Consider the following 22,063-nt stretch of genomic DNA (forward strand, 5'->3'; position numbering starts at 1 on the left):
AAAAAAGGCACAAAAATTCACTGAAGAAAACTCCTTAAAAAGTAGAATTGGCCAAGCAGAAAAGGAGGCACAAAAGCTCACTGAAGAAGATAATTCCTTAAAAATTAAAATTGAGCAAGTGGAAGCTAATGACTCTATGAGTCACAATAAAAACAAAGCCAAAAGAATGAAAAGATAGAAGACAATGGGAAATATCCCATTGGAAAAAAAAAACAACTGACCTGGGGAAACAGATAGAAGAAAGATAATTTTAAAATTATTGGACTTCCTGAAAGCCATGATCCAAAAAAGAGACCAACAATCATATTTCAAGGAAATATAAGGGAAAACTGCCCTGATATTCTAAAACCAAAGGGTAAAACAGAAATTGAAAGAATCCACTAATCACCTCCTGAAAGAGATCCCAAAAATGAAAACTGCCAGGAATATCATAGCCAAATTCCAGCGCTCTCAAGTCAAGGAGAAAATATTGCAAGCAGCTAGAAAGAAACAGTTCAAATATCATGGAGTCACAATCAGGATCACAGAAGATGCAGCAGCTTCCATGCTAAAGAAGTAGAGAACTTGGAACATGATATCCTAGAAAGCAAAGGAACTAGGGTCAAAGAGAGAGACAATAAAATGTAAGGTAAAGTAAAATATTCTACCTCTCAGAAGACTCTGAGTACTCTGAGTAACTCAAATGTATGCAAAAAGGTCAAAAAAAACCAAACCAAAAACGACAACGAACTTCCTTCAGGGCACAGACTGCCTCGAAACCTTTTCCCCAGTCACTCATTTGCATAAGACCTTAGGAAACTAAGAAATGTGCTGTGCTGGTTACCATAAGCTAGGAAGAGATCCCTCAGTGAAGAGACCCAGGTCTCCAGGAAGAACTAAGATGTAAACTTGATCATTTCCCATGTTGATGACTTCACTAATTAACCACAAATTAAAGCTACACACACAGGAATTGGGGACTTTGTAAATATAGCCATGTCATTTGAAAGAGTTCATTTCTAGCACTGCTAATGCTACAACTTTTATTACGCTATTTTTAAAAAGAAATAGAACAAGATACATCTTTTTTATTTTTGCCCGAATACTGGACCATTGCTAGAAGTTCCTTCTATTTCAAATCCTGAAAGTTAAAATCCTTATGAATCAACTTGGTAACACTAATCCTTAAGTGCATCCTCAGTCAGTCAACAAGCATGTTTTAAGCACCTACTATGTTCCAGGTACAGTGCTAAACACTAGGAATACAAAGAAAGGCAACAGACAGTTTCTGCACACAAGGAGTTCTCACAGTCTAATGAGGGAGACGACATACAAACAACTATGTACAAACAACAGAATAAACTGAAGATAATCAATAGAAGGAAGGAGGTATTATGAAGGGGATAGTGAAAGGCTTCTTACAGAGGATGGGATTTTAACTGGGACTTAAAGGAAGCCAGGAAAGACAGGAGGTAGAGATGATGAGGGAGACAATTCCAGGAATGTGAGAAGGAAAGTGAAAAATGCCTAAAGTTGGGAGATGGAGTATCTTTTGTGAGGAACAACAAAGAGTCTGATGCCACCAGACTGTAGAGTACATGGAAGCGAGGTTTAAGAAAAGTGGAAAGACAGGAAGAAGCCAGATTATAAAGGGACTATAAAAGGAAACCACAATTTTGTATTTGATCCTGAAGGTGATAGGGAGCCACTGGAGTTGACTGGAGAACAGGAGTGACATAGTCAGACATGAACAATTTGATAGCTGAGTGAAGAATGGACAGAGGTAAGAAGAGACTTGAGGCAGGGACACCAACCAGAAGGTTATAGTATTAGGAGGAATTGGAGATGATGCTACACAGCGACCTCATCCTCTCAAATCCACATGGAAACACATCGGGTCATCAGGGTAGGGTGTGGCAACTCTCATTGTCTTCAGACACTGACTGAATCTGAAGGGCTATAATTCCACCTAAGAGAGTCTTTTACATCCTGGGATGACCAGGAAGCCATGTCAATATGGCTAGAGGCTACCAAGAAGCTGTGCCAAGGAAGGCGCAGCTTGACCCTTAGCTTCCTAGGTCAATCAAGTCGCTGGGGCAACTTTGTTACCTTTTAGAGAAAAACAAGACTAACCCATGTAAGGAGGGAAGAAATTAACCCTGGTAGGTAGTAAAACACACCATGACCCTTTGGCTGCAAGGTCCTATTCAGAGGACTTTCTGTCAATTAAAAGTCTTTAATGCTTATTGAACAATCCTAATATCATGGATTATTCCATGGACTTGGAGGGAAAAGTTAAACTAAAAATATCAGAAAGAAAACATACATACAAGAAAAAGTTTTAATTACCTCCTAAAAGAGTAGTCAAAAAATGTGGAAGAGAACAAAGTCCAGAAATTCCAGGTTGTTCCTCGCTCCAGAAGGACTGAATTCTATATCTCAACAATCTGGTCTATGGGGTCAAATCTTTGCAGCTCACTGACGACTGCCTAATTTAAGGTTGATAACAGCTGAAGCATAGTCATATTCTCCTGATAAAAAGTGGTAATGAAGAGCAAGAGGAACACCAGGATCACAGTAGAGATGTGATACCTCCAATATGGTTACAGATTCTTCATCACAATTGAGGGAATTAATTATTGATCTTGTATTTTATATCTGATTTTACTCTGTGATTTTACTCTCTTACTATAGTCTGTGTTCTATATAACCAGCCTGGGCCTCCTTTCTGTCTCTGAGAAAAGAAGCTTATGCATGCTGAAGTTCAGCCTCCCCCTCTGTGAAGGGAGCTATCAGGGTTAAGCTTTCCCACAATGACTGTCAGTTAAAGAAAAATACAACTCTCAATATTCTCATAAAAATTATCTCAGCATTCCTTGAGAAGCTAGGACTACCTAACCTTCTCCCATCCTTAACAGTTAAGGTGGTCTTATATAATTCCCCCGTCACCAGTAAGTCTGCCCTTATCAGTAACCTCAGGACTAGGGTAGGACCCATAAAATTCACAAAAGTATTTCCTGGAGATAGAGGGGGTTGTTATCCCAGGTGGGGGCTATGCCCACTTTCTTTAAAGTAATCAATCATAATCTCTCGCCTCTGTAATGCAGGCCAGTTGCATGATTTTTGCTCTTCTTTGTTCTATGCTTATAAAAATGTTTTACACCCTCAATTCAAGGTCTTCTGGCCACACGCAGGGCCATTCGAACCATCTTTTATTATCAGATCACGTGCCTCTCTTTTTTATAATTAATTTATTCATTTTTAGTTTTCAACATTCATTTCCATAAGATTTTTGAGTTTTAAATTTTCTATCCCTCCTTCTCTTCCTCCCTCCCCCAATGGCATGTAATCTGATATAGGCTCTACTTATACAATAATATTAAACATATTTTCACATTAGTCGTGATATAAAGAAGAATTCGAACTAATAGGAGGAACCACGAGAAAGAAGAAACAAAATAAAACAACAAAAGAAAAAGACAGCAAATAGTATGCTTCCATTTGCATTAGCCTCCAAAGTTCTTTCTCTGGATGTGGATAGCATTTTTCATCATGAGTCTTCAGAGTTGTCTTAGATCCTCCAATTGCTGAGAAGAGCTAAGTCTATCAAAGTCAGTCATCAAACAACGTGGCTGTTACTGTGTACAATGTTCTCCTGGTTCTTTCATTTCACTCAGCATCAGTTAGTTTATATAAGTCTCTCAAGGTTTTTCTGAAGTCCACTTGCTCATCATTTCTTATAGCATGATAGTATTCCATTACATGCATATACCACAACTTGTTCAGCCATTCCCTGATTGATGGGCATCCCCTCAATTTCCAATTCTTTGTCACCACAAAAAGAGCTGCTATATAAATAATTTTGTACATGTGGGTCTTTTTTCCATTTTTATGATCTCTTTGAGGTACAGACCTAGAAGGAGTATTGCTGGGTCAAAGGGTATGCACAGTTTAATAGCCCTTTGGACATAATTCCAAATTGCTCTCCAGAATGGTTGGATCAGTTCACAACTCCACCCACAATGTATCAGTGTTCCAATTTTTCCACATCTTCTCCAATACTTATTATTTTACTGTTTTGTCAACATATGCCCTTCTTAATAAATGATACCGAGAATTGCCTCAGTTTACCCTTTTGTTAAATTTCACTCACAGCAATAGTCAGGGTCATTTGTAGTAAAGTAGGTAGATAAGAGTTCATAAGTCTCTCGTATAGTCCAGCTATAGGAATAGAGAAAAAAAGGATTGGTAAGGTCAGGAATCTGATAGCATTCATCCTGGACTTTGCCTGTCATACGTTATTGAAGAGGTAAGAAATAACCAAGCTCCTAGGAGAAAAAAATAGCTGTTTACACTTGTTGCTTCTACTACCTCTTCTCTCACTCATTCCTCAGCCCTTTGCAATTTAGTTCTGATCTCATTACTCAATTGAAACTGTCCTCTCCAAAGTTACCAACCATCTCTTATTTGTCAAATCTGATGATGGTGATCTCTCTGCTGCATTTGACACTACTGACCACAATTTACTCCTAAATGTTATCTATCTCTTTTCTGAGTTTCATGTTCCCATCTTCTATAGGAAGTCTTTACTAATCTCTTTTAATTCTAGTGCCTTCCCTCTCTTAATTATCTCCTATATATATCCTGAATATAGTTTATATATAAATATATGTATATACATATTTGCTTGCTTATTGTCTCCTCCCATTAGAGAGTGAGTTTCTTGAGGAAATAGACTGACTTTTGCCTCTTTTTTGAATCCCCAGAACTTAGTACAGTACCTAGCATATAGCAGACACTTAATAAATGTTTATTGACTGACTGGTTTTCTTCCTAGCTATCTAATGGATCTTTCCCTGTCTCTTTTGCTACCTTCTCATACATATCATACCCCCTAAATGTGAGTGTTCCCCCAAAAGTCTGTTCTGGGACCCTCTCAGAGGTCTCATCAGCTCCCATGCATTTAATTATTATTTCTATGCCAATGAATCACATACCTGTAAGTCCAACCCCAGTTATCTCTCCAGAACTTCAGTTCTGTATTACCAACAGCCTTTTGGGTATTTCAAGCTCAATGTTCCAGAGACATTTCAAACTGAATATATCCAAAACAAAACTCATTATCTTTCCCTCAAACCCCCCCCCCTTCCAAACTTGCCTATTTTTATCAAAGATATCACCATTCTTCCATTTTCTCAGGTTCATAACCTTGGTATTATCCTCAATTCTATACTCTCCCTGACCCCATACATCCAATCATTTGCCAGATCTTGCTATTTACCTCCACAATATCTCTCATATACAACTCCTTCCATCCATTCATACCTTTCGGCTAGGTGTAATGATCACCTAATTGGTTTACCTATCTCAGATCTCTTCAGCACACAAGTCATCATCCATACATGCTGCTAAAGTGATTTTCCTTATGTATAGATCTGACCATGTCTGTCTCCTACTAAATAAATTCCAGTGTCTCTAGAATAAAATATAAACTCCTACATTTGTCTTTTATAGCCCTTCACAACCTGGCCCCAATCTATCATTCCAATTTTATTATATATCATTCCCCTTCTTCCAATGTGGAGTCCAGTCAAACTCTACCTTCTCTCTTCATATTTTTACACTAGCCATATCCCATGCAATTTCCACTTCACCTGCACAGAATTTTTATCTTCCTTCAACATATAGTTCAAGGACTACCTTGTACAAAAAGCTTTTCCTGATTCCTCCATAACTGTATTGAACTACTTTGTATTTATTCTGCATAGATATACACATATAGATATATACATATATGTGCATGTGTATATTGTCTCCCACAATTGAAAATAAGTTTTCTAAGAGTAGAGATTGTTTCATTTGTTTGGTACTTCTATTTTCAAGGCCCAAACTATTGTTAACAGGATTTTTACTGAGCCAGTCTTTAACCTGAGAATGCCCAGAGCCACACAAAGCAGGCCTAGAGATGGGAGTGCTAGTAATCAAGTAGTTTAATTAATCAGTTTCAGAGTGAGGAATGTTCTCCTAGCTGAAGTAAAAGGTCAGGTTATACACTTAAATCACAAGTGGGGAAGAAGGGGAGAAGGTGGATTACAAACAATCATTTAGTGGTTTCCCATGAGAAACCTGTAAGTCCCACAATACAACTATTCTGGAGTCAAGTCTTTGGGGGTAGTAACCACCTCCTCTACAGTACAGAACCAGAGTTCTGTGATGGGAACAGGTTCTACAATCTGATTCGCTTCACTTAAGGTCCAGTGATTGTGAGTGTTGTCAGAGCTTTGATCAATCAGTTTAAGCTGCATTGTGAGCTCTGACTCTCAAGCCAGAGAGTCAGCTCTAAAGAAAACTAAATTATTAGTATATTCATTATACGTGTCATATCGATTAATATGAAAATTATAAATTCCCTTATCTTTCCCTCTTTTTGGCCAAAAAGGTCGGAATGACTCATGAAGGCCAATGCAGAATAATCATTTGAAACATGATTTGGATTTTATGTAAGAATAAGTAAGTTACAAATCTAATGCCAATGTAGACAGCAAGGCAAATAAAGAAAAGAAATATCAGACCAGGGAAAGCAGAACAGAGAATGCTGCCAAGGTTTTCAGGCAACCAGGAGAATAGACCAAAGGACGATGAGAAGGAAACATGCTTCCGAATGTTTCGACCTCTATCCCATAAATATTCGGCTTGCTTGTTTAGAGCAGTAAGGTCTTGCTCTATTTGAGAGGATTGGTTGACGGAGAAACAACACTCCTCCCTAGTGATAGTGCAGGCCCTCCCCTCTCTCAGCCATTATGGTGTCCAGCACTCTACAGTTTTGCAATACCATGAGGGCAAATGAATCAACTTGCATTTGGAGGCTGGTGCCAAGCTTCCCTGTTCCTGGAGCATACACTCTAGGCCTATGGCTAGTTCTGCTGAGAGGTTCCCAACAGATGAATACAGTGTGCCAAAAGTGGCTACGAAACCAGTCAGTGATCCAACAACCACCAACTTTAGGCCTCCCCAACTATTCTCTCCCATCTGATTTACTCACCTCTGAGAAAGGAGGGAATGTAGTTGGTGTAAGTACATTCAATCCTGCCACCTATTTACCTGAGATGGAAAGTGAGGATGAGACTTTGGCACAAGACTTTAAGATGCTATACAAACATTAGGGCTTCCTCACCTTCTCAGGACAGCCCATTAAAAATCAGAAACAGGTTTCCCCTCTGTTGGACTCTTCTCTGTTTCCCAAGCTGTAACAGTAATTAAAATTCCAGGACACAAGTGGAGAAAACAGTATTCATGCCCAAGAAAATGACTTGGCTGACCAAGCAGCTAAAACCAAAGTTTTAACTCCTCAAATTCCTAAGATCCAAGTCCTTAAAAGCATGGCCTTAGTATATCCATGTTCTGAAGGCCAGCCTAAGACTCCTTGCTTAACAAAAGATGAGATAGCCACTGCTTATCACAAAGCAAGATAAGTTTCAAAAGCAGGGATGTAAATTTGGTAAGACTATGGGACTATGGGTCTGTTGGCCCAAATGGACTTACAGTATTCCCTAAGAACTAATCCCTCCCTATGATGGAACACCTTCATTCATTCAGCCACTGGGGACCCGACAGGCTAGTGGAGCTAGCTCGAAAATACTGATGGGGGAGTTTTCACAGGGCTGCTGTCACCACCTATGATATGTGTCCCACTTTCCCCAAACACAATGCATCTAAGCCTCTGAAGCCTGCTCATGGCCAGTTTCCTCTCCCAAATGTGCCCTTTAAAACCCGGCAAGTCAACTTTATCCAATTGCCACCTGCCCTTGGATACAAATATGCTTTGGTTATGGTCTCTATGTTATCCCAGCGGGTGGAAGTATTCCTCTGATGTATTGCCACATCCTCAGGAGGATCAAAAATCTTTTTAGAAAAAATCATTTCATTATGGGGGGTTCCTAAAGAGATACATAGTGATAGAGCTAACCATTTCATAGGAGCTTCATTAGCTAAGTTACTTTCATCCTAGTCAATTACTCAGCACCTCCATTGTGCCTATCACCCCCAGTCATCAGGATTAGTTGAAAGAGTTAATGGAATACTTAAAACCTCCCTTGCTGAATTCTCTGAGGAGCTAGGTATCCCCTGGCCCAAAGTCCTTCCTTTAGCCCCGTTAAGCCTTAGGTCTAGACCATTTGGTCGTCATAAGCTCAGTCCCTTTGATATAGTAATAGGATGCCCAAGGCCATGTACCTGTGGATGGGAAGCATAGCAGCCAAAGGCTCCCTCCTACAATACTGCATAGGGTTGGCTCAGAAGATATCAGAGACTTACCAGATTATATCACAGTACCATTCTTTGAAACTCCAAGTGAAACTCAGCCCCTGATCCAACCCAGTGATTGGGTCTACTGGAAACATCATCTCCGAAAACACTCACTGGAACCAAGGTGGAAAGGCTCCTTTGAAGTCCTGCTCACTACTCCCACTGCAGCCAAACCCTGGGGAGTGGAGTCCTGGAGCCCACCTGTCCCATCTCAAAAGGGCAGCACTGCCCCCTTAGATTTCAGAACCCACAGGTCACCTGACACTAAAGATTAAATGGGGTCCAAAGCAGCCAACATCTGAGGCAGACAATTGTTTCCAAGACTGCCAGGATGCGAAGAAGATGACAGCTGATATAGATCACCAACCCAGGAAACAAGATGTGGGCTGAGATTTGCAGTTCCTCCACCTATGAACTAAGACTTTTTTTCTCTTTACTACTGTCCCTTCAATCTCTTAATGTTCATGGAAGTAGCAGGTTTTTTTTTTTCTTTCACTTTTATGTTATATTTATCTCCTTAAGTTGTCATTAATTATTAATGTTGTGATTAATGAAAATTTGTTGGTTAATGAAAATTTTGCTATTTAAGGTAAAAATTCCTGGTACTATAATTTGTTTTGAGCTTTCATTTCAGGAATAGTTGTCTAAATTATCACAAAGCCAATAATAGAAAATAGCACGTGCAGTAGTCTGAAGACTGCTAAGGTGGATGTCTGTTCCTCGGAAAGGTTGAAGGATGATTTAGGACACAGTCTATACAGGATTCTCCTGACTTTATTTCCCCACTGTGTTATCTCCTTTCTGGAAAAGGAAAATTCCCACCTGTGCCTTGCTTTAACACTCTGTAACTACATGATTGGCTGTCAGATGTGCCTCATGCCTGGAATCAAACAGAGTTAAGGGAGTCTTTCCTCTACTATATAACTATGTCCTTCTTTTTTCCTTTTTATAGAAAATTTCCATAATCAAGAAATTTTTCAAAATCATGTTTCAGCTTCTACACTGAAGGACTGGAGGGCCTGGAATATGATATTCTGGAGGGCAAAGGAGCTAGGATTACTACCAAGAATCACCTACCCAGAAAAACTGAGTATGATCTATCAGGGGAAAAAATGGACATTCAATGAGACAGAGGAATTTCAAGCACTCTTGAGAAAAGCCCAGAGCTAAATAGAAAATTTGACTTTTTAAATACAAGATTCAAAAGAAGCATAAAAAGGTAAACAAGAAAAAGTGATCATAATGGACTTATTAAATAAAACTGTTTACATTTTTACATGGAAAGATGATATTTGTAACTCACAAGACCTTTCTCATTGTTAGGGTAATTAGAATGGGTATATATAGACAAAGAACACAGGTGTGAGCTGAATATGAAGGGATGATACCTAAAAAAATAAAATTAAGGGATGAGAGAGGAATGTACTGGGAGAAAGAGAATCAGGTAGAATGGGATAAATTATTTCACATAAAAGAGGCAAGAAAGAGCGGGGAAGTGAGGGGGAGTGAATGAACCTTACTCTCATCAGAACTGGCTCAAAGAGGGACATACACACTCAATTGGGGATAGAAATCTTGCTCTACAGGAAAGTAGGGGAGAAGGGGATAAGAGAAGGGAGGGCAGATTGGGGGAGGAGGTAATCAGAAGCAAAATACTTTTGAAGAAGGACAGGGTGAAAGGAGAGAGAAAAGAACAAATGGAGGGGAATAGGATAGAAGGAAACATAGTCTTTCACAACATGACTATTACAGAAGGAGTTTACATGACTACACATATATAACCTATATCAAATTGCTTGCCTTCTCAATGAGGGAGGGTGGGGAGAGAGGAAGGGAGAAAATTTGGAACCTAAGTTTTTAAAATGAATGTTAAAATTGTTTTTACACATAACTGGGGAAAAATAAAATACTAAATTAAAAATAAATAAATAAAAACTCATTCTTTTCCTCCAAAATGAAAAAAAGCAGAAATATGAACATGCATACACACTGATTACAATATGTATGGACTGTGCTGCTATAATGACAAAGAGAAAGTAAGCTCAGGTGCTGTTATAAACAGTATAAGGGAACAGTTTCCCCAGCCACTCTTTTAATTTCTTCCCCCAAAATCATCCCTCTTCTCACCTTCCCTATGACTGTCAAGGACACCACCATCCTTGAAGTCAACTAGGTTTGCAACCCTACTCACAGAGCCATCATCCTAATTCAGGTCCTTGTCACCTCTTGCTTAGACTAGTTCAATAATTTCCTATTTGGTCTCCCTGGCTCAAGTCTTTTCCATTTAAATCTGTTCTTTACCCAGCTACCAAAGTGATTTTCTTAAGCATTGGTATGATTAAGTCAGGCTGCCTACATAATGAATGCTAGTGGCTCTATATCATCTCTCCTGTGTAGCATTTAAAGTCCTTCACAATGACCCGCAACTTCCAGGACAAACATGAGCAGTAAGACGGAAGACCAGCCGTTTTCTCTTTTCCTCATCACCTCTCAAACATCTCCAAAAGAAGAATTATGCACAAGAGGTAAGGCTACACTAATCCAGGACCCCCTACTTTATCAGCCTCTGTGCTCTGGCAGGGAAGTATAACTCAACCCAAAGGCTTTTGTTCTGGGATCCACCCAACAATTCTCAACTAAGCACCACCCCGTATCCCTGTCCTCACTGTACCATTCTGAGGAAACAAACAACAAAACTCAACTTGCCCCCTCTTTTGCCTGTTTTTAGGAGGTTTAGGTTCCAGTAGCAGCAGCATGGCTGTACACTGTGCTACAGCCAGTGCTCAGTCAGAGAACTAAGGAACAGAGGGAATAGGGGCAGCGTGCTGGTGTATCTGGGGCTCCACTAAGTCTAAAGGAAAGAGGACTAGCATCCAGCTGATGATCCAATAGGTACTGGGGGCACCTAAAGCTAGCCAAGGTCAGGGCAAGTGGTATGATATGCCCCAGGTGAATTGGTAGGAATATGAGCCCAAAGGGAAGGCAGGCAGGTATATACCTAACAAAGAGTCCCCCTGTTCCCAGATCCTTTCCTCACAGTTATTCTACTTCATCTAAGAACTTTTGACTCACTTCCAGGGGTGGGGAATCTATGGCCTCAAGGCCATGTGTGACCTCAAAGCCTAAAGTTTAGGCTATTAATCTCTCTCTCATTAACACTTCTGTTTATCAACTTGAGGTGGCTAAGAAATACTATTGCTGAGTAACACCAAAACATTTGTGATTACCTGGGGAAGGGGAAAACAGAGAGGTAATCATTAACTCCACTTCCTCTCCACAGAATAGATATCCTGATTTCTACCCAGGCTCACCCACTTTTCATGCTGCCAACATTAACCACACAATAAAGATTAGCAGCTGCTAGTTTCTCTTAAATAAAATAGGAATAAAAGGTAAAAATGAAAGAGTAGTGAGGCAAAGTGAGGGATACAGTTTGTAAATATAGGCAGTCAGTACTGACAGCTTCTGCTGCTGCAAGAGCTATTGAGCATTTACTATGTGCCAGGTACTGTACTAAGCTCTGGGGATACAAAGAAACGGAAAATCAGTCACTGTTCTGAAGGAGCTCACAGTGTAATGGGGAGACAACATAAAAAGATTTATGCACAAACAAGATACACACAGGATAAATTGCAGATAGTAAACAGAGGGAAGGTACTAGTATTAAGGGGAATGGGCTTCTTGTAGAAGGTTGGATTTTAGCTGGAATTTGAAGGAAGCCAAGGAAGGCAGAAGATAGTGGTGGGGAAGGAAAGCATTCCAAGCATGGAAAGAAAACCAGTGAAAATACCTGCAACCAAGAGATGGAGTGTCTTGTGTGAGAAATAATAAGGAGGCCACTGGCACAGAATATTGGGGGGGGTGGAGAGATTAAAGTTTAAGAAGACTAGAAAGGTATGAGGGAGCTAGGTTGTAAATGGCTTTGGACACCAAATAGAAGAGTTTATAACTGATTCTAGAAGTAATAAGGAACTACTGGAGTAGAGGGAGGCAAGAGTGCTATGGTCAGACTTGCACTTTAGGAAAATCAATTCAACAGCTGTGTAGAGAATAAATTATAGGAGAGAGACTTGACCCAACAGTTGGCTACTGCAATAGTCCAGATAAATTCCAAAGGACTTGGCAAATGATTGGATATGGAGGGTAAACGAGTGAAAAGTCAAGGATGACACCTTGGTTGAGAGTCAAGGTGACTGTGAGGAAGGTAGTGCCTTTGACAGTAATATGAAAATTAGGAAGAGAGGAGTATTTGGTGGGGGAAGATAATGAGTTCAGTTGTGGACATGTTTAATTTAAGATGTCAACAGAACATACAGCTCAAGATATCCAAGAGACAGCTGGAGATATGAAACTGGAGATCAGGAGTCAGGTAAAGGCTAGATAAGGAGATCTGGGAATCATCAACATAGAGATGATCAATTTGAGTCCATGAGATTACCAAGTGAAGTAGTTTAATGGGAGGGAAAAAAGCCCAAAACAGAGCCTCAGGGGACACCTATGGTTAGGGAGGGAGACCTAGAAAACAATTCAGCAAAAGAGATTGAGGAGTGGTCAAGCAGGTAGCAGAAGAAACAGCAGAAAGTATGAAAACCTAGAGAGAAAAGAATATCAAGGAAAAAGGGTGGCTTAAGTAGCAAAGGCTGCAGAGAGGTCAAAAAGGGTGAAGTTTTAGAAAAGCCATTAGATTTAGTAATTAAAAGAGCACTGTTAAGTCTGGAGAAAGTAATTTCAGTTGATTTATGAGGTTAGAAGCCAGACCATAAAGAGTTAAGAAGGGAGTGAGAGGAGAGGAAGTAGAGGCACAGATTACAAACAAATTTCTCAAGGAGTAAAGCAAAAAATGGAGGAGAGTCATAGGATGATAGCTATCAGGGACAGACAGGTATAGTGAGGGGATTTTGAAGATGGGAAAGACATAGGCATGTCTGCAGGCTAGAGGTTAAAGATTAGTGAGAGTCAGTGACAGGGAATCTCCTGGAGAAGACAGGACAGAAAGCTAGCTGTTTTAGGATTCTTCACGTCTTGGAGAGAAAACAAGGCAAAACTCCAGAGGAGTGAAGCAGTTAATGGCAATTGCTCCTGTCCCCACTTTTGGGGCAGGGGACAGATCTCACCAATCATTATTTCCAATTCATGGCAGTTCTTCAATCCAATCAGCATAGTAAATGCCTCTATCACCAGCAGTAGCACCAGCAGTAATGGCTTATCACAGTCTCTTATGAGGGGATAGTTGGGGATCAAATAACCTAAGCCTTATGATATCTACCCACATGATCTCAAAATGGAGTGGTGTGATAGGAGCAATAATTCCTAAGACTAGCTTTTACTAAGGCCTTAGTTCTTTTCCTTATTATGTACTGAAACTCTCCTTAAACCTTAATTGCATAAGAGGACTTGCTTAAGATGCTGACATGACTTCCTGACTTCCTGATCGGCAAAAAAAAAAAAAAAGGTCCACAAAGAGTTCTAGATCCTTCTCTGACACTTCTAACTATGTATCATCACTAAGAAGCTGTGCTCAGCTTTATTAAGGTGGTGTTCTTATCAATATCCTTTCCTGCTTTGGCTATGTCAACTTCCACTTATTACATATCGAATGACCTCCAAGTGTCTCATCAAATACGAAATCTCATCTCAGCTTAACTGTCTACAGACTTTCAGCAAGAAATCTCAGCAAAGCAGAGCAAGAAAACCCAGTTCCGTGACATCATTAGCTGGTGGATTTTAGGGTAATTTATCCATAGCAATACATGTTACACATGTTACACATATGTATCTTGCCTCCTCCATTAGAAGGTAAGGTCCTTGAGGTCAGGGATTATTTCACTTTTGTATCTGTACACCCAGGGCTTGAAAGCACTTAATAAATGTTTGTAGATAGGCTACAATAATATAGAGAAACATGGAAAAATATATATAATCTGATACACAACCAGAAAAACAACATATACAATAGCTACAACAACATAAATGGAAAGACGATTATCACCAAAACACATGATAGTTTTAAGCTTTAATAGCTAGAAAAAGAGTTAGGAATGCAACAGTATACCTCCCTTCCTTCTTTGCTGAGGTAAGGATTTACAGGTGTGGAACACTACATATAATGTCAAATTTAGTTTATTTGCTGAATTGGTTGGATTTTTTCCTGTAATTTTTTGTTATAAGAGATGGTAGGAGGAAGAGAAAGATATTGGGAAATGTTAGAGATATAAAAACAAAAAAAAGATCAATGAAAATGTTCAAAGAAAAAGTCTAAAAAGATTCCCTTAGCCTATCAGCAGACTTCTATCTAGTTAGTAATTAATACATTAACTAACACTTTTTTTAACAAGCTACCAGTCTGCCTAATATTCTATCACTCAGCCCATATTTCTTAGTACTCAGTGACTCCCTGCTATCCCTGCCAGAGCTATGAAGGAAAATTTGTTCTTCCCATATTAAGTTTTAACTCAGAAAACATGTTCCCACAGCAATCCAGTGAAACATGATGATAAATACGGCAGAAAAAGTCCTGTATTTGAAGTCAAAAGGCCTGAATTCAAGTTCTGCCAATGCCACTTACCAGTCACTTCACTTCTGTGATGTCAGTTTTCTTCCTAACTACATGGGGATGACAAGAGTCTACCATTTGTACTGTGCCACTCACAGGCCTAACATAATATGGAAGGCATGGTGCACATTGTGGGTACAATGTAAGTGTGAGCAATTGTGTTAGTATTAATAGTCTTCTACTACTGACAATAAAATTTAAGTTATTATGGATCAACATTCTATGAACTAATCTGAAAAATCTAGCCATTTAAATAGGTATTCCCCCATGGGAAAACGCATTCTATGTTCCAAACAATACATATATAAATTAACTTCTGTAGCAGAATTTTTTTTCCCTTCACAATCTTAGGAATTGCTTATATGAAGATTTCATAAAGATAGTCCACTGTGAAGCACTACTAATAAAAGAGAGCTAATTTCCAATTATTACTAATAATTACAACTTGTTAATAATTGCATTCATCACATATGCCATTGCTTTGATCTCAAGATTTCAAAATTATTTTATCTTAATTTTATTTCTATACTTTCAATGTCATAATTCATATATGTACATATACATATATATATATTTGAGATAAGATTAGAACCTTATATCAGATTACAGATCCAGCATAAATCACTTTTAAAAATTATAAAAGAACTTTACATTTTGTAAATATTTTTTACATTTACATTTTATAAATACTTTACAGAAAAGCTCTTTGCCTCCCCAAAGTCTCACCTCTTAAAACAAGCTGGAAGGAGCATGACACTTTATTAGTAATATTCTTCACAGCATCACTTTCAGAAGGGAAATAAAATAGCAACAGGAAATGTGGTGGAAAAGTTTTATCGAAGACGCTGGGTAGATCATCAAGGGATAAAGGCTTATATCTTATAGAATCCTTATGTTGTGGTTTGCTCTTCAAACGAAGTGAAATTAAAACTCCAGCAAACAGCAATGGCAATAAGACTTCTATGAGGCTTGATAGAAGCATGCGCTTCTAGAAGAAAAATGAAATTTTCATGTTAAACCAAAACAAGACCTAAATAAAAGGCATATGGAGGGGTTCTTCCTCCAGGCTCACTCCACTATGTCCAAAAAAGGAAAAACAAGAACTAAAATGAGAGTCATTTGGAAAGGTTCCAATGATCTTTTCTGCAATAAATTGAACTCACTTCAAAAACATTTTCTTTAAAAATGATATAATTATATACACATACAAGTATATATGATGATATTATCCATTGTAAAAAATTGTATATTTGCTAATCAGGTGGTTTTTATTGTCTTTCAAAAATTCTTTTAAATAGCTAGTCTCTCCCAAAGTCCCACATTTTTTTTGACAGATGCATTATATACCTACCTTTAAGATATAATTTTTCCAGAGAAGAAGTTTAAACAGCCTACACACTGCCATTCTTCTGTTTTGAAGAAAAGCTCATCACTATATAGGGGCCAAAGGAAAATAAAAGTTACATATTTAACAAAAATATTTAAATGTATACTTTTTTTGCTGAAAGAGGCAAGGGGAAGAAACAATCAATGCAACAGAAATCTTTTTCTTTCCTAAGTGTTTTCTTCACTCTTTCTTTTCTGATTATTTTTAAGCCTTAAGTTAAAAAACACAAACACAAACAGGAAAACAAGACTATTTACAGGGTTTTTTAAGCCAATACTATGGAGTTCATTTATGTTACTGTTCTTTAGTGCCATATATGAGTTTTTCAATAGGCACTGACTGGTGGTGTAGTGGGAAAATTACTGGATTTGGATCAAAGGACCTGGGTTCAAATTCCATTACTATTACTTACTACTTATGTGACTGTGCAAAGCACTTAGCTTCTATAGGATCCAGTTTCTTCATGTATAAAATGAGAAGGTTAGACTAATCCGAGGGCCATGAGTTAGCTGGTGCATGGCCAATTTATATTTAGGCATCCCTAGACCCCAAACCATGTTTCACATGCTAATCAGCTACCTCCCTCCACCCCCTTACCAATGATCACTCCACATGCATGCTCTTGGTGACTTAATCTACTCAGATGTGGAAATATCAGCCTAGGGCTCTGCTAGTGTAATTGGTGTGCTAGCTAGTATAAATACACATAACCTACTATACCTAGCTGGCCCCAGACCATGCTTCACATCCCACCTGTCCACAACCCACCCTGGCCATCGCCTTCCATCCACCCTGCTGACCACTAAACTTTTTGAGACTCTGACCTGGTTGACTTAATCCTTTCAGCTTTGGAACCATCCCCCTGAAGCCATACACTGTATTGACTGGTGAGTCAGCCAATGAGAACATATATGGCCCACTATATGAGGACAAAAATCCCAGACTATGCATCATATTCCCTCTGACCATTCACTCCAGCCTTTTCCTTGCCGTCTGACCTACTGCCACATAGGTTATACCCCCTTCCTTGCTTTCTATCTCTTATACCATTGCCTCTGGAAAGGGTGTATCAATTGACTCCCCTATTACTCGACTAACCATGTCTGTGACTTCTCAAACCAAAACATACTTCTCAAACCACTATTCCCCCATGTGTAATCTCTCCCTTTTAGAATATAATAAGTTCCTTAAAAGCAAACTTTGTCTTGCTTTTGTATTTCTATTTCATTGTGCTGAGCATATAGGCAGTTAGGTGACTTAACAGACAGCTTTTAGAACCTGGAGTTAGGAAGACCTGAGTTCAAATCCAGTCTCAGACACTAGATATGTGATGCTGAGCAAGTAACTTAACACTTCTCTCTGCCTCAGTTTCTTCATCTGTAAAATGAGGATAATAATGATATAATAATTGCAAAGCTCTTAGCACAGGGGTTGGCACATAGTAAACACTATATAAATGTTAGCTACCATTATTATTATAATAACATTTAATGAATACTTTCCATTCATTCACTTATAGTCCCTTCCAGAGCTAAATCTTCAATCCTACAACTCTCTCATGGAGTTCAAAATTAGTTTTTATTTCAAACTTAAATGGGCATTTCTACATATAAAGAACAGAAAAAGAGGATTGTACATAAAACTACAGTTCTCTATGTACAAGTTACTTTTCTTTTTAAGTATATAATACATATAAGTGCATGTGTACATATCACTTAAAAAGTATTTCAATGATTTTCTTTTTTGTTTTCTTTTTTTTTTTTTAGCTACCCTACTCCTATCCTACTTCCACACTTCAGAATTAGGAAACACCCTCCCCCATACACACACACACTCTCAAAGCCCTTATAACAAATATGCACAATCAAGTCAAATAAATTCCACATTGGCCACATTTGAAAATACTGTCTTATTCTGCAAAGTATCATATTCAGGTATAAACAAGGATACAAATCCTGTGAAGGCTTGTTAAACATTCAGACTTTGAGAACTTGCAAAAGGACTATTTTCTTGGTTTACTATAGGAGGGGACCGCCAGCTAAAACTGAAATACTGAAAAACAGGACCAAACCTCAAAAGCATCAGGATTCTCTGCCTCTACAAAATACTACACCATACCATTAATTCACACCATAAGCACAAGTTGCTGATACTTTTTATTATTTTATTTTTAAGTTTATATTTGATGGCTGTTCATAATTTTCATAAAAATTACTATTTTATCTTTAACATATCAATTTGGAAACTTGTATTTCCATAAACTACCTCACAAGTCTTATCAGGGAAACTAATTAACAGGAGTCAATGTAAAGAAATATGCTTTTGCATGCAACTTCTAAAAAAAAGTATTTATTTACACATTGGGGATATGTACATATCAACACAGCACTAAGTAGTATGTAATGAAACTTATTCAAAAATATTTGATAAGGGGGCGGAGCCAAGGTGGCAGAGTGAAAGCAATGACTTCCTTGAGCTCTCCCCCAAACCCCTCCAAACACCTATAAAAAATGGCTCTAAACAAATTCTAAAGCAGCAGAACCCACAAAATGACAGAGTGAAACAAATTTCCAGCCCAAGACAGCCTGGATGGTTGATCCAACAGGTATATCGCCCCAGGCTGGGGACGGGACGGCAGCGAACCTGGAGCAAGCCTCAGAGGACTGAATCACAGGCAGCTATGGCGGTTTCCAGACTTCTCAACCCACAAATGCCAAAGACAACTTAGAAGGTCAGTGGGAAAAGTCTGTCTCTTCAGTGAGAGAGAAGCTAGGTCTCAGCCCCAATTCCCAAGCGTGGCTGCGGCTGCCTCCTGAGCTTCAGGCCCACAGACTGAGGGGGAATCGAGTGGCTGATCAGAGGGAGATTGCAGGGATCTCTTTGCCAGGGCTGAAGCAGGAATCTCCTGCTTTGCCCAGGCTTGGATCTGGATCACAGTTCTGAGGAGTGGTCCAGGGGTGAGGAGGAGCCCTGGCGTGGTGAAGCTTGTAGGGTGGTGGAGAGGAAATCCTCCTCACAGTTCCAAAACAGAAAAGAGGGCTTGTGATCACTCATAGACCAGGACAGGCCAGGAAAGGAGTAAACACCTCACCTTCGATCATACCACCTTGGAAGAACTGAAAATTTACAGGTCCCTAGAAGTATCTCTGAAAACAGCTGTACAAACCCCCAAAGCTTGGGACAGTACATTCTCCACCATGGCGGCAGACCTCTACCTTAATAAAGAGTTTATAACTCAAGTAATTGGCTGAGATCATGAGCAAACCTCCCAAGAAGTGTCAGACCATAGAATCTTTTTTGGTAACAAAGAAGATCAAAATTCACTACCAGAAGAAGACAACAAAGTCAAAGCTCCTACATCCGAAGTCTCCAAGAAAAATATGAAATCAGTCCCAGGCCTTGGAAGAGCTCAAAAAGAATTTTGAGAAGCAAGTAAGAGAAGTAGAAGAAAAACTGGAAAGAGAAATGAGAGTGATGCAAGAAAATCATGAAAAACAAGTAAAGAGCTTGCTAAAGGAGACTCAAAAACATACTGAAGAAAATAACACCTTAAAAAATAGCCTAACCCAAATGGCAAAAGAGGTCCAAAAAGTCAATGAGGAGAAGAATGCCCTAAAAAGCAAAATTGGACAAACAGAAAAGGAAGTCTAAAAGCTTACTAAAGAAAATACTTCCTTAAAAATTAGAATAGAGCAATTGGAAGCTAGTGACTTTATAAGAAATCAAGACACTGTAAAACAAATCCAAAAGAATGAAAAATTAGAAAATAATGTGAAATATCTCATTGGAAAAACAATTGACCTGGAAAATAGATCCAGGAGAGATAATTTTAAAATTATTGGACTATCTGAAAGCCATGATCAAAATAAGAGCCTAGACATCATCTTCCAAGAAATTATCAAGGAAAACTGCTCTGATATTTTAGAACCAGAGGGCAAAATAGAAACTGAAAGAATCCAACGATCTCCTCCTGAGATCCCCAAAGGAAAACTCCTAGGAATATTGTAGCCAAATTCCAGAGTTCCCAGGTCAAGGCAAAAATATTACAAGCAGCCAGAAAGAAACAATTCAAGTATTGTGGAAACACAATCAGGATAACACAAGATTTAGCAGCTCCTACAATAAGGGACCACAGGGCATGGAATATAATATTCCATAGGGCAAAGGAGATAGAATTACAACCAAGAATCACCTACCCAGCAAAACTGAGTATAACTTTCAGGGGGAAAAAATAGTCATTCAGTGAAACAGAGGACTTTCAAGCATTCCTGATGAAAAGACCAGAGCTGAATAGAAAATTTGACTTTCCAATATAAGACTCAAGTGGAACATGAAGAGGTAAACAGGAAAGAGAAATCATAAGAGTTGAACTGTTTACATTCCTACAGGGAAAGATGATATTTATAACTCATGAGACCTCTGTCAGTATTAGGGTAGTTGGAGGGAAAAAATTATATATATGCATATATAGATAGATATAGATATAGACATAGATAGATAGAGGGCACAGGGTCAGTTGAAGATGAAGGGGTCATATCTGGACAATAAAATCAAGGGGTGAAAGAGGATTATACTGGAAGAAGGAGAAAGGGAGAGGTAGAATGGGGTAATTTATCTCACAGAAAAAAAAACCCAGAAAAGAAAAGGCTCTTACAGTGGAGGGGAAACAGGGGAAGGCGAGAGGGAATGAGTTCATTTTAAATCTCCCCACTATCGGTTTTCGCCAACAAATGGTCCCAAAAGAAAATTCAGCCCAGCAACACTATTCTCCCCTTCCTAATGGTATTATTATTACTGCAAAATCCCCTTCCCAACGCTATCTTCCTCTTTACTCTAATTCTTATCTAATTTCCAACGCAGGTACAAAATGCCTAAAGCACCATCAACCCTATATGAATCTCTACTATAGCCCCATCCACTATGGCCTATGAAAACCATCAAAACTGCACACAAATTCTCCTACAGTCCCAATGAGAAGTTTTTCTTATTTATTTAATTTAAGCCAATCCACAAATATTTATTAAGCACCTACTGGGTGTCATCACTGTTGTAAGCACTGAGAAGACAAAGACATAAATAAGACAATCCCTGTCCTCAAGGAGCTTCAATTTTCTAGGGTTCCCCCTAGACCTGTGTTTCCACAAGTACATAGATAAGTACACACAAGATAAATACAAGGCAATAAGAGGAGAGAAGGGAAGACTAGTAGCTGGGGAAATCAGTAAAGCCCTTTTGTGGTATTTAAGTTGAGCTTTGAATGGAAGGAAGGATTCTAAGAAGTAGAGGAAAGGAGAAAATTCAGACATATGCAAAGGTAGAGAAATGGTAGATGGAATACTATGAGTATAAAGGCAGCTTAACTGGCCCAGAGGGTGTGTGAGGGGGAGTAATATATAATAAATCTGTAAAAATATATGGGAACCAGGTTGTGAAGGGCTTTAAATGCTGAACAGTGTAGTTTGTATCTGAACCTAGAAGTAATCAGAAGCCACTAGAGATTATTGAGTAGAAGAATAGCACATCTAAACATAAGACAAATCGCTTCTGGTGTGGAGGCTGGATTGGAGAGGAAAGAGACTTATAGCAGAGAAACCATGCGGGATGCTGATGCAATAGTTCTAGCCAAGAAATGATGAGGGCCTTAAGTAAGGCAGAAACTATGTGAGCAGAGAGAAAAGGTTAGATGAGAGAAACGATATGAAGAGAACGTATATATTTGTATTGACTGGCTATGATGGACAAGAGTAATATCAATCAATAAACATTTTAAACACCCGCTATATGCCAGGAACTGTGCTAAGTGCTGGGGATACAAAAAGAGGCAAAAGACAGTCCCTGCT

General features: G+C 38.8%; 1 long non-coding RNA gene across 1 annotated transcript in view; it reads right to left on the reverse strand.

Moving 5' to 3' along the window:
* Window positions 1-3,991: 3,991 nt before the first annotated feature.
* LOC114043710 overlaps window positions 3,992-22,063 on the reverse strand; it is a 72,258-nt gene continuing 54,186 nt past the window's right edge. Inside the window, exons 2-4 of the long non-coding RNA XR_003569144.1 lie at window positions 16,188-16,268; window positions 15,563-15,824; window positions 3,992-4,200 (exon numbers count right to left, since the gene is read on the reverse strand). This is a non-coding gene — a long non-coding RNA (uncharacterized LOC114043710). The remainder of the gene's footprint in view (window positions 4,201-15,562; window positions 15,825-16,187; window positions 16,269-22,063) is intronic.

This window comes from Vombatus ursinus, unplaced genomic scaffold (genome assembly GCF_900497805.2).
Source record: "Vombatus ursinus unplaced genomic scaffold, bare-nosed wombat genome assembly UNPS02014770.1, whole genome shotgun sequence".
In the NCBI taxonomy this organism is placed as follows: domain Eukaryota; kingdom Metazoa; phylum Chordata; class Mammalia; order Diprotodontia; family Vombatidae; genus Vombatus; species Vombatus ursinus.